The 14452-nt window shown below is 41.1% G+C and overlaps 1 protein-coding gene across 1 annotated transcript in view; it reads right to left on the bottom strand.

Annotated features, from left to right (window-relative positions):
- kdm6ba (lysine (K)-specific demethylase 6B, a) overlaps positions 1 to 14452 on the bottom strand; it is a 107715-nt gene that overhangs the window by 15422 nt on the left and 77841 nt on the right. The window contains exons 6-7 of the mRNA XM_020642778.3: positions 2375 to 2459; positions 563 to 676 (exon numbers count right to left, since the gene is read on the bottom strand). The gene's annotated coding sequence lies outside the window, so the exon portion shown is untranslated. The remainder of the gene's footprint in view (positions 1 to 562; positions 677 to 2374; positions 2460 to 14452) is intronic.

Here is a 14452-nt window from a genome sequence, read left to right as displayed (position 1 = left end):
ACAAATAAAAAAACTACTAACAATTAAAAGACCAGATGTACTGCTTTGTCCACAGACGAACCGAAATAGACAAAAACACTATTTCCTCACAGGAGCTTAATCTATATCCATCTGAATGATTAATACATTCACTGTATCATTATCATTTAACATATCAATCTTAAAGCTGCTCTATGTAGATTTGGTAGTGACATTTGAAAGTTTGAGACGGGAAAGAATTCTATGCTTTATTTTCTGAACTAAATACACAGACTTTACTCAAAGGAACAACAGGTCCCTGGAACACTGTGACCAGGAGAGTTACAGTGTCACTGTTGCGGACCCCCCACCAACACTTCTTGTGTACCATGTTATCTTCAAACAGTGTTACAGGACCAAATGTTCCTCTGAGGACAGTTTGTGTATAGAGTTATGAACATGCGGTATACCACAATTTGTCAACTTTCACATTTCTCTACCAAAACTTCAGAGTGCACCTTTCATCAATGTATCTCCACAGGTGCTACAACATTTATTTAAATGAAGGGTAGTAACAGTCTCTCACAAGAGAGCTCATACTCACCAGACTAGCTGTGTCTGTGAAGCCCTCCACTGCAGCACAGAGAGGGCCTCACTCCAACACTGAGAATATCGCTATTGTCCGACTCTCTAGCACCAAGAATCCAAAGCCCAGCGACTGCATAGAGAGAGCGAGAGAGAGAGAGAGGAGAGATTTTCAGAAACAGAGTGATACTGAAAGTCATCAAATCCCAGGGGGTGTAGGTGCTGTTTGCATGTGTGTGAGTAAAGAGCTTGCTAGCAGAGAGAGAATCATTCAGATACATTAAAAGGAGAGGGGACAGCTTGGTGAGAAGCTAACTGTATGTATATATGTACATATACACACACACACATATATATATATATATATACACACACATATATATATATAAAAATCTGATAATGCTTTGGTTGCACTATATTATCATTTTTATGTTGAAATAGATTAAAGCCTTAATAATGATGAATATCTTTCTTTGTATCTGGCTACTGTGTGGATCGTCCTGTAGGAGGAAGTAGTGAGCCAGTTGAAACAGAACAGGATTATAGCTGAGGCCCAGATGGCTCAACGGGGAGCTCACCTATGAGGACAGACCTAGGGTGACTGTAATCCTTTCAGAGGACCCTCTGATAAGAAGAGGGAAAGACTGAGAGTGAGGGGTCCTGGACGCATGCCAAGTGTGTGTGTGTGTGTGTGTGTGTGTGTGTGTGTGTGTGTGTGTGTGTGTGTGTGTGTGTGTGTGTGTGTGTGTGTGTGTGTGTGTGTTGAAAGTAATGCCAAATGTGCAAGCTGCATGATGGGGTGGTGATTGTACTGATTTAGTGCATATGAGAGAGAATAGTGTCTTTAGTGGATGATTGTCTGTGTGTGTTTGTGTGCTACGCTGCTCTTGAGAATATGTGCAGAAAACGTGTGTGTGTTCCATGCCCTGTGGATACGGCAATGTTTAATCTCATTACGGCAGGCGTGATGGCGGGGAGAGGGGGGGCAAGCAGTGACAGACGGTCTGAACAGGATAGAGGGTTGATTAAAGAGAAAAGATGGAGGAGAGGACAGACATGTACACAGAGACAACACAAAGGAAAGTGGTGGAGAGAACTCCCTCCCTGCTTTTCAAACTGACAAACACAAACTAAGAAAAAGGACAGATGGTGTAAAGATACACCGACATCTGAGATCAAATGCTTTTTCAGAATGATAAAACAAATGAGGAAACCCCTTTTTTTTGTTCAATAATTCCTCAAAGGTATCAACAAACATACTTTTAAAGAAAATGTAACAAATGAAATGACTTCATCTCCATACAATATCCCATGGAAGCTGTATTTATCAAAAATGAAAAGTCCCATCTAGTTGTAATGATAATGTCTCTTTAACACTAATTTAGACATAACACAGTACATCTGATTTCTGTAACTTAGAGGACATAACGTAGAGTTTTTTTAATGAAAAGTTTGGGACATGTAACTTGTATTTTAAAGTAAGGGACAAACTGACATGCACACACACATGCTCCGATTCATTTCTTGGTCTGCACTCATCCACCACTTTTCTTAAATTAGCTGTATCCATACACAATCCTTCCACCCACCAGTTCCTCTTCTCTCCCTGTCTTTCTCCCACCATCACCATCTCTGGATCTCTCTGACTATTTAAAGGCCGGGCTCGCTCACTCTTTTAGCTTGTCAGTGTGTGTGTGGGGGCGATGCTAAAGAGTGACACACACACCTTCTCCCCGTCTTCCTCACAGAGATCATCATGAATCAGTCCATGCTGCTGAACTTTCAGGACAGCATATATACAGTAACATGCTTTAGAACAAAGTGAGTGTACCTTTTAGAGTAGCACCAGGTTTTTGATTCACAGGCGTGTCAAGTCTCAGCTTTGGCTACCAATCATCTCTGTGGTCTCCTCAACCCTGAAAGAGAAATGACACAAGTTCTTATGTCAAGCTGTCATAAAAACAACATGAGGCCAGAGCTGTGGGCAAACTGTCTCTCCAGAATTTACCCTCTGGGATTCAAAAAGTATATAAAATAATAAAAAGGATATGATGATTGTAGGCTTTGCTGACATCCTCTCTAACCCTTTTCACACATACGGAAATCTCCTGAAAAACTCTGGAGATTTGTCTACCCAGAGGTTCTTTAGGCTATGTGTGAACGCAAATGGCCGCATTTTTCGCACCGAGTTTACCCGGAGTTTACCCGGAGTTTATCCAGCCAGACCCCTAGTATTTTATCCGCAGAATATCCGAGTGAGGTGATGTCTGAACGCGGCCGCATATACTCCGTTTATATTTTCTGTTGGTCAGTATGTTGTTCTCCTCTCTTTTGTGGATGTTGTCATTCCATTGGATTACATATAGCATTGATATAAAGACAAATATTGTCAATATAACGTTGTGTAGCGGACTCTGTTGCTTCATACACTACTTCCGCGTTGTTTATTTACGTCATGTCTTACCTCAGGAAATCCCCCGCCCTCTGACAGGGACACAGTGGGAGTGAGGGTTGCTCTTTTATTCACTGCTGTCTCTCACAGATACACTGGTCAGACTGACAGAGACCAGTAAACCAGACTTAGAAAAGAGAGCTCTAACAGGAAGTCAACTCTCACATAGAAACAGGTGGAATAATAAAGAACACTGGATTAGAGAAGTAGAAGAAGAGTTGAACCACTAGCAGACATAGTGGTGAGTTCAAACAGGGACACAGTGGTGAGGTAGTAATTACAGAACTACTTTTAGAGAGGGGGCGTGTTTATGTCTGTTGTCACATCAGATACTCTACCAGCACAGTGCAGGTAAGTCAGTAATCTGAAACCAGATAGCAGACAGTGTGACATCCAAGCTCTCGTTCTATCAGATGAAGTGTGGTTATGACACGTATGAGTCATTGTTCCCTTTTTCATGTGCAAATAGAAAACCAGCGAGGGTGTGCACGTCTTAGTGAGAGTGGAGCACATTTTAGTTTTCGGGGAACCCCACAATGACTCAGTGTGCTAGAGGAGGGTTTACCCCAAACCGCTTGACCCTAAGCTCCGCCCACCTGGGACACCACTTACAGTCAGCTGAGCGGGGGCGTGTTCGCGTGACAACACACACATCGGACAACAGCGGGAACTCGTGATGTCATTTCTGCCTCAACACGAAGTGGGCGGGACATGTTGATTTGACAAATGACAATACATATATTCAGCAGGAGTCTGAACACTGCGCTGCTCAACAGTGACTTTTACCACAACTCGCCACAAGAAGTAGTAGTTTCTATTTTGTGTACTTCAAATCAAGGTTTAACCAAAGTCATATCAGGACTTTGGCCACCATTTTCTCCTCATTGAGAATTTACCCAGCTGATGTATTTATTCATTATACCATACAGATAAGAAATTTGATGAAAAACCCCCCACTCTGTAAAAGAATTCCCCCGATCAACATGAGACATCAAAGAGCTGTTCCTGTCAGCGCCCACACACTCAAAGTCACCAAAGTCGGGTATCGTTCTGGTTAAACCAGCGATCAGATAGAGGGCAGGGCCGAGCAGGAAACTTAAGAAAATCTGTGCCAACGATCATTAACCACGCAATCCAAAAAGCCTCAATTTAAATGAAAGAGTTCTGTTGAACAATATTAAAAATCTTTTAACAAATAACAATAAAATTTAAATGCCATTTTCCAACGTGACCCATAAATCAAAGACGCAAGTGTAAGGCACAAAGAAGGAGGCTTGATGAACTTCAGCTCTTGTCCCCATTTAGACCACAACACAAAGGCCATGAGAGAAAACAAAAGGGATGTTAGTGAGGTTAGTGCCTTCAGAAAACAGACTTGATATCTGATATTTGTGGTAGACTTTTTTTTACTTTCTCTAAAAATGAATGATAAAATGAATAATTTATTCTTATTATTAGAAAGACCAGAAGATACAGAGACAGTTTACACTTACCACGCTGCAGTGACCTTATGAACCACAGAGGGAAACTAGCATGAGTGCAGTGTTTCCCCTAGGTTTACAGCTTTTGGGGGAGGGGGGAACTTGAAGGAATCTTGGTGTTCATGGGTTATTTTTAATGACAGCTGTCCTGTTCTATGAGAAAGGTATCCTTAAATGACTTCTTTCCCTGATTTCAGACTCTATCCCATCTCCTATCCTATCCTAAGGCACAAAAAGACAAAAAATAAATCTAAACATTTTATTTTTCTTTAATTAACTTGACCTTCGGGGGGGGGGGGTCACCCCCCTAATATAATGGTAGGGGAAACACTGGAGTGGGTAATGGCGGTCAGCTGAGGAATGTTAGAGTCCAAAAAAGTCAATGTGGGGCTTTTCTGATAAGACATAAACAGAAGGAGCAGATAACAGCAAACAGATCGAGGACTGGCAGGAAGGAGCTTCTGGCAGAGGATGACGGAAAGGCCATGCATGGTCTTATCTCTCTCGGTCTATCTCTCTCTCTCGTTCTGTCCACCCTCACTCTCCCTACTCCGTTACATAACAGTCCCAGATAGCGATTGCCTCTCTCTCTCTTACACACAAACCAACAGAGATACAGCCAGCTCCTGCACCACCCGCTTTGTTGCCAGGCTATCTGTGTGGCTGTGCATGTACAGTATGTGTGTGCGTTTATATGTTGGTGCGTGTGTGCAAACGTCTGCAAAATGCCAATCCAAGACAGTGATGCAGGCTAACTTTGTCATGTACACACACCCTCACACACACAAAAAAACATTAAGAGGATAGAGTGGGTCATCTGAGGACAGCAGGCAAACACTGTTCCTGCACAGAAACACAATAACATTCAATGTGTGCAGTGGATGTTAATGTCCTACTAGCATGCATTTAAAGAAACAGAATTCTTCATCTAGGGGATAGAGCGTGAATATTTAACCAGTCATCTGCACTTAAAGGGATATTTTTGCTCAGATGCAACAGAAAAAAAACATATTGGTCATACCTAATGTACTCCTTACTTCTGCTGTACATTCAGGGTTTAACTAGTCAGAAGATAAGAGATTTACTTTGCTCATGAGACACATTTAGCCTACATATTCCTACTCTTTGTGGGGGAAAACAAACAAAGACAACGAGGAGGGTGCTGGTAGAACTTACCACACTTACATCTAAGACTGACAGCACACATCTGGCTCAGTGTGCTTGCTCTTTATTTTTTAACTCACACACACAGGCGCATGTTTGACGTTAAAGACGAGGGGAACAGAGCTCGGGGGAGAGAGGAAGCTGTTGTCACAGCCACAGGAAGTTGGCCTCCCTGAAGGGTGTGTATGTGTGTGGATAAGAGAGGGAGGGAGGGAGAGAGAGAGAGAGAGAGAGAGAGAGAGAGAGAGAGAGAGAGAGAGAGACCTTGGGGAGGGTTATAAGGCTGAGGTTTCCTGTTCAGCCTTTGGCTTCTCTTGTGTTTCTGTGTACCTTTAAATCTGTTTAACAGTTCAAAAACTTAGTGAATGTGATGAGTATGTGTGACATAAGGGATGTTACACAGGGGGCAATTCAGAACCTGGTTGGCTTAGGTCATGGCTCCAGTATGCCTCAGACACAGTCTTCTTATGCGTGAACAGCACTTGTGTCCAACTCATGACTCACACAAGTCTAGCAAACAAAAACATGACAGTCAAGTGACTTGAACATTTACTTCTCCTTGGTGTTAAGTGAAAAAAACAAACATTTGAGCTTCTGAAAAGTGGTATGACAAACATGAGGACAAAATGAGTGTGAGTAGGCCTATATGCTGAATAACACCAGCTACTTGTTTTCCCTGCTTCACTTTCACAGAAACCTGAGTGTTTACAGAGAAACACTGGTCTGGGTGGATCAACATACAGAAAGGAAACCAAACTAAAAAAAAAAGTGAATTCCAACAAACTGTAGTATCTGAGAGGCCGTGGGCGTTTCATTGACAACTGACTGTGGCTTTGTCATCGTCACTCTCGATTTCCACAGTTCAGCAACTCCACAAGCCCCCCCAAAAAAACATGATCTTCTCCTACACAGAAAAAAACAGAAGCTCATTGTTCCTCCTTTGATGAATAAACAGCCTTGAAATAAATAAAAAATAACTCAACAAACAGGACTTAATCATTAAAGAAGTGCACTTAACAACAGCCTCTCTCCACTGGTTACGGTTGCCATGGGAACCAGTGGAGTTAGTATCACTAACAGTTATTAAAATAAGCTAGAGGGGCAGGGGGTAGACTCTGAGAGGAACTCTAAGAGAATGAACAACATGTTTACTGACCTCACACATCATCCTCTTCTGGACTCACATTATGTCTCATCAGCAGTCTGTGTGTGTGTTTGTTTTTAAGCCCTGTATGTATTCTATACATTTTAATGACAGCATGAGTACTGATGGCATATAAAGTGTTGTTATAGGTGAAATCTAACCCAAGAGCCAAACTTCTGCCCAGTGAGCGACTCAACATGTTGTAGACAGTGGAGGTATCCTGACGAATTTCAGTTTGGAGAATTTACTGTTGTTACTCCTTCTATTCTATTCAACAACATGAAATGTTAGTTCTCCTATGCTGCCGATGTCCTGTGGTGCTTCGTTTTGCCTCCTGCTAATATTGTGACATCAGCCCTAAGAGGGTCTATTACCACCAACAAAGGATGTTGGCTGGAATGACACAGTTCATTTTCTTTTTATAAATCTCCCATTATACACACACAAACATATTTTTTGTGTTTGGGGGGTGTAGGTAGACAAAGGTAGTCACAGGACATGAGGGGAGGTCAAAACAGGCAAGAAGAGAATTCTTTCCAATGTGTGACAGTGTTTTTAATTCTGTGTACGAGCATGTATTGTAAAGGTTCTCACACTTCACTACCATTCTGTCATCATCATCATCATCATCATCATCATCAGAGGCAAAGAGCAAGAAAACAGAGAGGAGTGAAATCAGAGGTAAAAATATTCACCTTCACCCAGCTGAACACACAAACAGGACATAGGGACTGTTACCAAAACTCCTTTCACAGTGGATTGACTCAATCACAAATCACTGCTCTCCTTTTACTCATTATTCTTCATTCTAAGCTGAAACTACTTCCATGAAAACTGGGACGCTTAAATGAGCTTATTGTCCTGATGTTTATTTCCTACTTTAAAGGCTTTGTGATTTTTTTGATCCAGCAGATGTCGCCCTTGAGCACCAGCATGAAACCAAAACAACTCTTGCTGCATTGTTGTGTTACTATGCTAATGCTAGCGATCTTTATTATGCTGGTATCTTCACACTGCATGTAAATTTACCTGAAATGAGCGTGATCTAGAAACACAGTTAAGCAGTGAGTACAGTATGTTATTCTTCTTTTCTCTAGTCCCTCAATTAAACAATTTTAAACAACAACATTCGCGAGGGGAGGAGTCGTTAGACTCTGAAAACTCTAAAAGCATCACAGACAGTGGGACTCAGGTGTTACACCCATTGTAGACAGTCATGACTCAGAGTTATTTTCAGAGGATATACTTGATTTCTACATTTAAGTGTTAAAAATCACATAAAGACTTTAAAGAGTAGCATATATGTCTAATGAATATGGTTATGAAGGCAAAAGTCATTGTTTTAAGTAGCAGGGTCCTGCTGGTCCAGTAGAAGTTTGGACTATAACATTACATTCATACTCATTAATCTAAAATACAAAAACTGCATATATAAAACATTTGTTTCACTCTCTCTGTGTCCTCTAATCACTATTTTCCATTAATATAACTACATTTTGATCACTTTATACTCTTTAACATGATAACTGTTATATTGACTATCTTGTTTGTCATCGTTCTTTTTTTAGTTTAGGACTTAATAAAGCTAAACATATCTAGGGCCTGGTCCACATTTTAAAAACATTCTGATCTCCAGCAGGCAGTCTCACCCTGCATGGGTGTCCACGTTAAGTTGACTAAGTTTTGACCCTTTTCTGCCTGATGAAACTCTAAAACCTCTGTCTTACTTTCTGGGCAAGCTAAGGGAACTCAAGAGTTTGATGATGCAACACAACGCTCTGTATAACTGACAGTTATGTTACTGCAATCATTCAGCCCTTTGCCCTGTTGTTATGCAGTGAGTAGTACTATAAATAACCTCATGCTACATGAATGGAAAGGAAATGTTAAAGCTGTGTTAATATTGCTCATGTGTTTCTGCTAACAATCACAGAAGACTCCTAAACTCTTAGCCAAACACTGAGCCAGTGAACAGAAGTAGTGTTTTCACACCTGAGCTGATGGGAGTGTTAAAATCCTAAAGCAGCACAGATGCTGTCCTATACCTCCCATATTCCCTCCTTCTCTTGTTTTGTGTATAGGCATGGCGTCTCACAAACACTTCACAGTGACATTCAGGAACTATGCCCATGCCCTTCTCTTTGAAAAACACAGCATGCACCAAAAAAAAACACACTCTAGATTATAACACAGTAAAACAGAGTACCTCAAAGTCAGGACAACTCTCAAATCTGATGAAAAGTCCCACAGACATTTCGTCACTATTTCAAGTTTATGACGGGGGTGAAGTAGGTTGTCTTTAGGAAACCGTCCACACACCTCTTCTGCTTACTGAAATCGTGAGTCATCTTTTTTTACACACACACACACACACACACACACACACACACACACACACACACACACACACACACACACACACACACACACACACACACACACACACACACACACACACACACACACACACACACACACACACACACACACACACACACACACACACACACACACACACACACACACACACACACACACACACACACACACACACACACACACACACACACACACACACACACACACACACACACACACACACACACACACACACACACACACACACACACACACACACACACACACACACACACACACACACACACACACACACACACACACACACACACACACACACACACACACACACACACACACACACACACACACGATAATTTCATGTCCGTGGGCTTTGAGGAACAGGCAAATGGAGATAACAAACATTTAACTGAGATAGTAGGCTATCACCACGTGCTTTAGGAAGAAACAATAACCTACACAGAACGCACTGGTTTAAAAAAAAAGTCAAAGAGCACATTTAAATTGTTACAGCCAGTACCAGTGAACAGCAGACGTTAAAGTCAGCATCAAAACACCGCGCCCTCCCCCAAAACGAGAGGAGATGCAAATCACTTCCTTTCAATCCAACTCTTTGTGTGTGCACGGATTGACTGGGGGGTGATGGGGGTGGCAGCCATCCATTCACTTTACACGGCTGCCGACCTCAGTGATCCTGCCCACCCCCCACTCCTACACACACGCGCACAATGGCGTGAGATCTCCTTACACAGGCATTTTTTTTCTCCCCCTGTTCACCACTCGTTCTCCTTCACTTTTCTAGCCAGTGGATGATCAGGGGTTTTCAAGACAACGATGATAAAAAAGGACCTTGGGTTTCTCTCAAAGCAATAAATCATTTCATGAATGTATGTTTTAGGAAGTGTATCCGTATCTATCACAAGCTGCATTACTCAATACAACGTGATTAACAAAAATAAATGTTCAAATATCCAGTGACAAAACATCCTCGAATTGTTGTATAACTTTAGAGCACTTCCCACATAAAACTTAGCTGCAAAATTGATCAAAACCAATTCACTTTATTTTTTAAAATATGTTTTTCTGATCCAATGGAAACTGAAAATCCCACTAGGCTGAACATGTCCAGTAAACAGTCTTTAATATGAGGTAGGTAATAGAAACCACCCAAATGAAGGGGACAGGCGTGGGATCAAAGACTTAACTGTGCTTGAGGAAAAAACAGAGAAATTCCCCCACCTTATCGATCCTAAAGCCCTGCCGTGTTTGACCTTTTATTGACAACAATAGACCAATATACCCATTTCTTTTCAAAAACTAAAAAAAAAAAAAAGTAAACAATCATTTGGTTCGGCTGTTTTATGATCACATTAGCGGCACATCAAAGGGCATTACAGGCTGTTATGACCCCTAACCCAGGCTATGTTCAAGAACACAAACGACTGGATCTTTAAACATGTTCGGTTCAAACACTCACCGTTCATTGAGGTAGGGTCTGCTGTTTAAAATGCACTCCAACAAGGATTGTGTATTCGGCTACAAGCAGTGCTGTTGAATAGTCTTTATATCCGTAAGGTTAGAGCTCCGAAAAGGCAAACACATTCCCGTCCTGCCGGCTGAGCGGAGAGCGGCTCGGTAATCCTCGTTAGTCTCTTTCGCTTCCTCTCGAAAAACCATGAAACTTGAGCTGCCCGACGAAGAGCCTCTCTGAAGCCCGCGATAATGTTTCTCTTGTCTGTATCCTCCTTTTTATTCTTTAGATTTCTGCCTTTGCAGAGCAGCGAGAGCTCGTTTTAGTCTCCGTCCCCCCCGCTTCGAGCTCTTTTCCTCCTTTGCTTCACTCACACAGACGAGCAGGCGGGGAGCGAGTTGAGCTCTGTTTTAAAGGGACAGAGCCACGCTTACTCAACCACACGCACAACTACACAGAGGCGCACGCACACGTGACGTCACGGACTGGCCCCGGAATTCCCTGACAGCGCAAACATCGAGTCCGATTCTGGCGCTACTCATCACGCCCCCTTCTTAAAGCTGTATTCATTTGAGCCTTTTCTTTTAGATGGAGTCGTGACCGACTGTTTTTCTCTGTTATATCTGTCAACTCAGCACATTATCCTGTGACCCTCTATTAATGAGAAGGGAGAATATCTGCTACGAGGCTACACTCTGACCATCAACTTTGAACCACTAAAAGGCTGTGGAATCCAAAATAAAATGCATGTTAGTGTTATAACTTGCACTGTAGATAATAGATTTGTTTTGGTTATAAACTCTGATTAAAATAGGATATTGATAATAGGTACATAGGCTCTAACGTCATCTCCTTTTCATATTAATAAATCAAGAAAAACCAAACATAATTCATGAAGGTCTATTTATACTTTAATGTTTGTAAAATCAATTGAAAATCTGTAAAAATAACAAAGCTGAAAGATGTTATCAAAGACATTTTGTGTTTCCTATTGTTTCATTATATATTCAGGTAAGACTTTAACAGGTTAGATGTACAAAGTGTTGAGCTATAATTTATGGCTTAATTCCATTAACAAAACAATTGGAATTAGTCATGGGTCAGTGACGCCATTGTTTGAACAACTTTTGGGTGATGAAAAAACACCTCTTCCAGAGATGATGTTTAACCCCTAATAAGCTGTTTGTACATTGATTTAAGTAAAGATCACTTGGGTCCAGGTGTTTTGATATTCAGGATCTGTTTTGTTTTTTTCAAATCAACATTGGATTTGGATCACTCTATGACCTCACTTCTCCCTGATAGATAGTGTGTATATTTGATACATTGACAGCAGATTTATGCTCTAGATTCCTGAAACTGGATTGAACACTGAACAGTATACTGCATCATCAACAAAGCAGGATGCACATGCCAGAAATACATAATGCCTGCTTTTGGTCCAATACATTTCTTCTTCCTGACTTTAACAGCGGATATCTAATGACTGTCCATACTCCCAAAATGATATGATAAGTAATGAGAGACAGAGAGTTACCATGCTGTGGAATGTAAATGGGGAATTGAAAAACCAGTATGAGTCTCTCTAAGGCCGGAAACATTTGTTAAAGCGTTTCTCTGCCAAAGTCACCATCCTGTACTCCTGTACTCTGTCATAATGCCAAAGTGCCACATTGGTACGACCAACAGTATGTGTCACACTCTGACAAAAACACACGCACTGTGTGGATGTTATATTTAGAAAGCACTGCCTCAGCAAGGCAGTATGAGGCTAGATCAGCTCCCACAGGGTTGATGGGAGTATGTCATGATGAAGTTCAGACAATAGTACCAGGATACACACACGCAGTTTATTTATAGTCACAACATCATGAACCCTCTCTCTGCCTTGATACAAATTAGTTAAGATATCAGTGTCTCAATGACTGTCCCATCACATCAGGTTATATTTTCATATATCCATGAGTCCCTTCATTAAGATGACATTAAATCATCCTGATGAGTAAAGTGTTTGTCATGTTGCTCTATAGGGGGCTGAATTAAGTGTCTATTGTCAAGGGTCACTGAATGCTCAATAAAGTGTTTTGTGTTCAGCGAGAGGAAGGACACAGCACAGTGGGGGTCTTTGTGATGCACTGTGCTTGTACAGTAATGTTTTTTTCATTTGTCAGGGTTTTTGTTCAGGAGATATCAGCAGTCTTGTGGACATTATGCAGATTTAAAAGTAGTTTATGGCAACTATAAATTTGACAAAAATAATGTTGACCCATTTGCAGCTGTAGAAATAAGGGTCTAGTGCAGAAAGTCTCTGCAAAAGGTTAGAAGTAGTAGTGATGTAATAAAACACCAATAACTGAATATCATAGAAGTAGTCTCATCTACACAAAAATATACTTACAGAACGATGAATGCTACTTTTTTTGCTAAAATAAATGATGCTTTGTATTCTTGTTATTTACACCTGAATCTGTCATTTATTCTTTTACTCCAAGTGAATTTAATTTAGTGAAGTGAATGTTCTAAGGGACAAGTGCACAGAAGAAGAAGTATGCATGTTAGTGAATGTGTTGTGCAGTCAGAGGAGGCTGTGTCCTTGGTACAGATGGTACCTCTGATATGTAGGATGTGTGTGGGACAGTGTGTGTGTGTTTATGACTGTGCACATGTGGCATTTTATGAGTCAGCATTTGGGTAGACTGGTGAGTGGCCGACAGACTGGATAATAGTCACCTCCACACACACTCACACGCGGTTACACAGTGAGGAGACCAGACAGCCACACTGGCAGTCAAGACTTAGCACGCCCACATACAGCAGCCATGTTGCTGAATGAAGCAGCCCTGATGATAAGAGTCCTTATTCAAGGAGAGAGGGGCCGATAGGGAGCTTCTTAAACAACCAGCTAATCCCAACTGTAGCACTTTGATAAGCTAAGCACCCCGGTTCTGATAAATAAACGGACACTCCCAAAGTTAAACAAGAACAAAAAGTTAACTCTGAAGTGTAAACAAAGACTCTTAAAGGAATACATACATTATGAAATATCCTCTTTCCTAAGAGGAAACACCATGGACACAAAAATCATCCAGGTGTCCCTTGTTGGTAGAGAATGGGTAATGGGCTACATGCTGATACAGGTAAACTATATATAAATAACTCTATCCATGCAATGCAGAGCAAAAACACACCATTTTGAATTGCTATTACCGCCCCACAGCATGGGATATAAATGTCATTTTGATGCAGTCTCATAACAAACAGTAAAACATGGCCGACCTGTGACCATTTCTGGCAGATTAATTTGTGTGTGTCCATGCTTCACATTAAAGTTTTTTTTCTTTCCAAAAAAATCAAAAAGCACAGATGAAGCGACAGTGTTCAACATTATGAAGATCAATGCTACACGTAATTGGACACATTCACAGTATTAATAAAAACATGGTTAATAAATTACTGGCAAGCATTTCAGAGTATGATACAGCATCATTACGCCATGAAGATCCTGATTGGTTTATCAGAGTCATCACTTCCTCATGGTGATTTTTGTGGAATGCTTCTTGTATAATGAAAGATAAGAAATAGCAAACAGTGTAGGTGAAATATCTGACTCAGATGTCTTAAGACACATAACCTTTTTAGGATTAGTAAAAACACATTTAGTGTGTGTGTGTGTGTGTGTGTGTGTGTGTGTGTGTGTGTGATCGTATAAAGAACAGCAGTGCCTCTCTGCTGTACTCCTACTGTCTTACTCATGCTTGTTTGACACATCTCACCCTGTTGCTCTACCTGTCTAACCTACACACTTTATAATGCAGCTT

Source organism: Labrus bergylta, chromosome 22 (assembly GCF_963930695.1).
Source record: "Labrus bergylta chromosome 22, fLabBer1.1, whole genome shotgun sequence".
Classification (NCBI taxonomy): Eukaryota; Metazoa; Chordata; class Actinopteri; order Labriformes; family Labridae; genus Labrus; species Labrus bergylta.
Note: the sequence above shows the minus strand (reverse complement) of the source record. Positions and strands in the feature narration are given on the sequence as shown.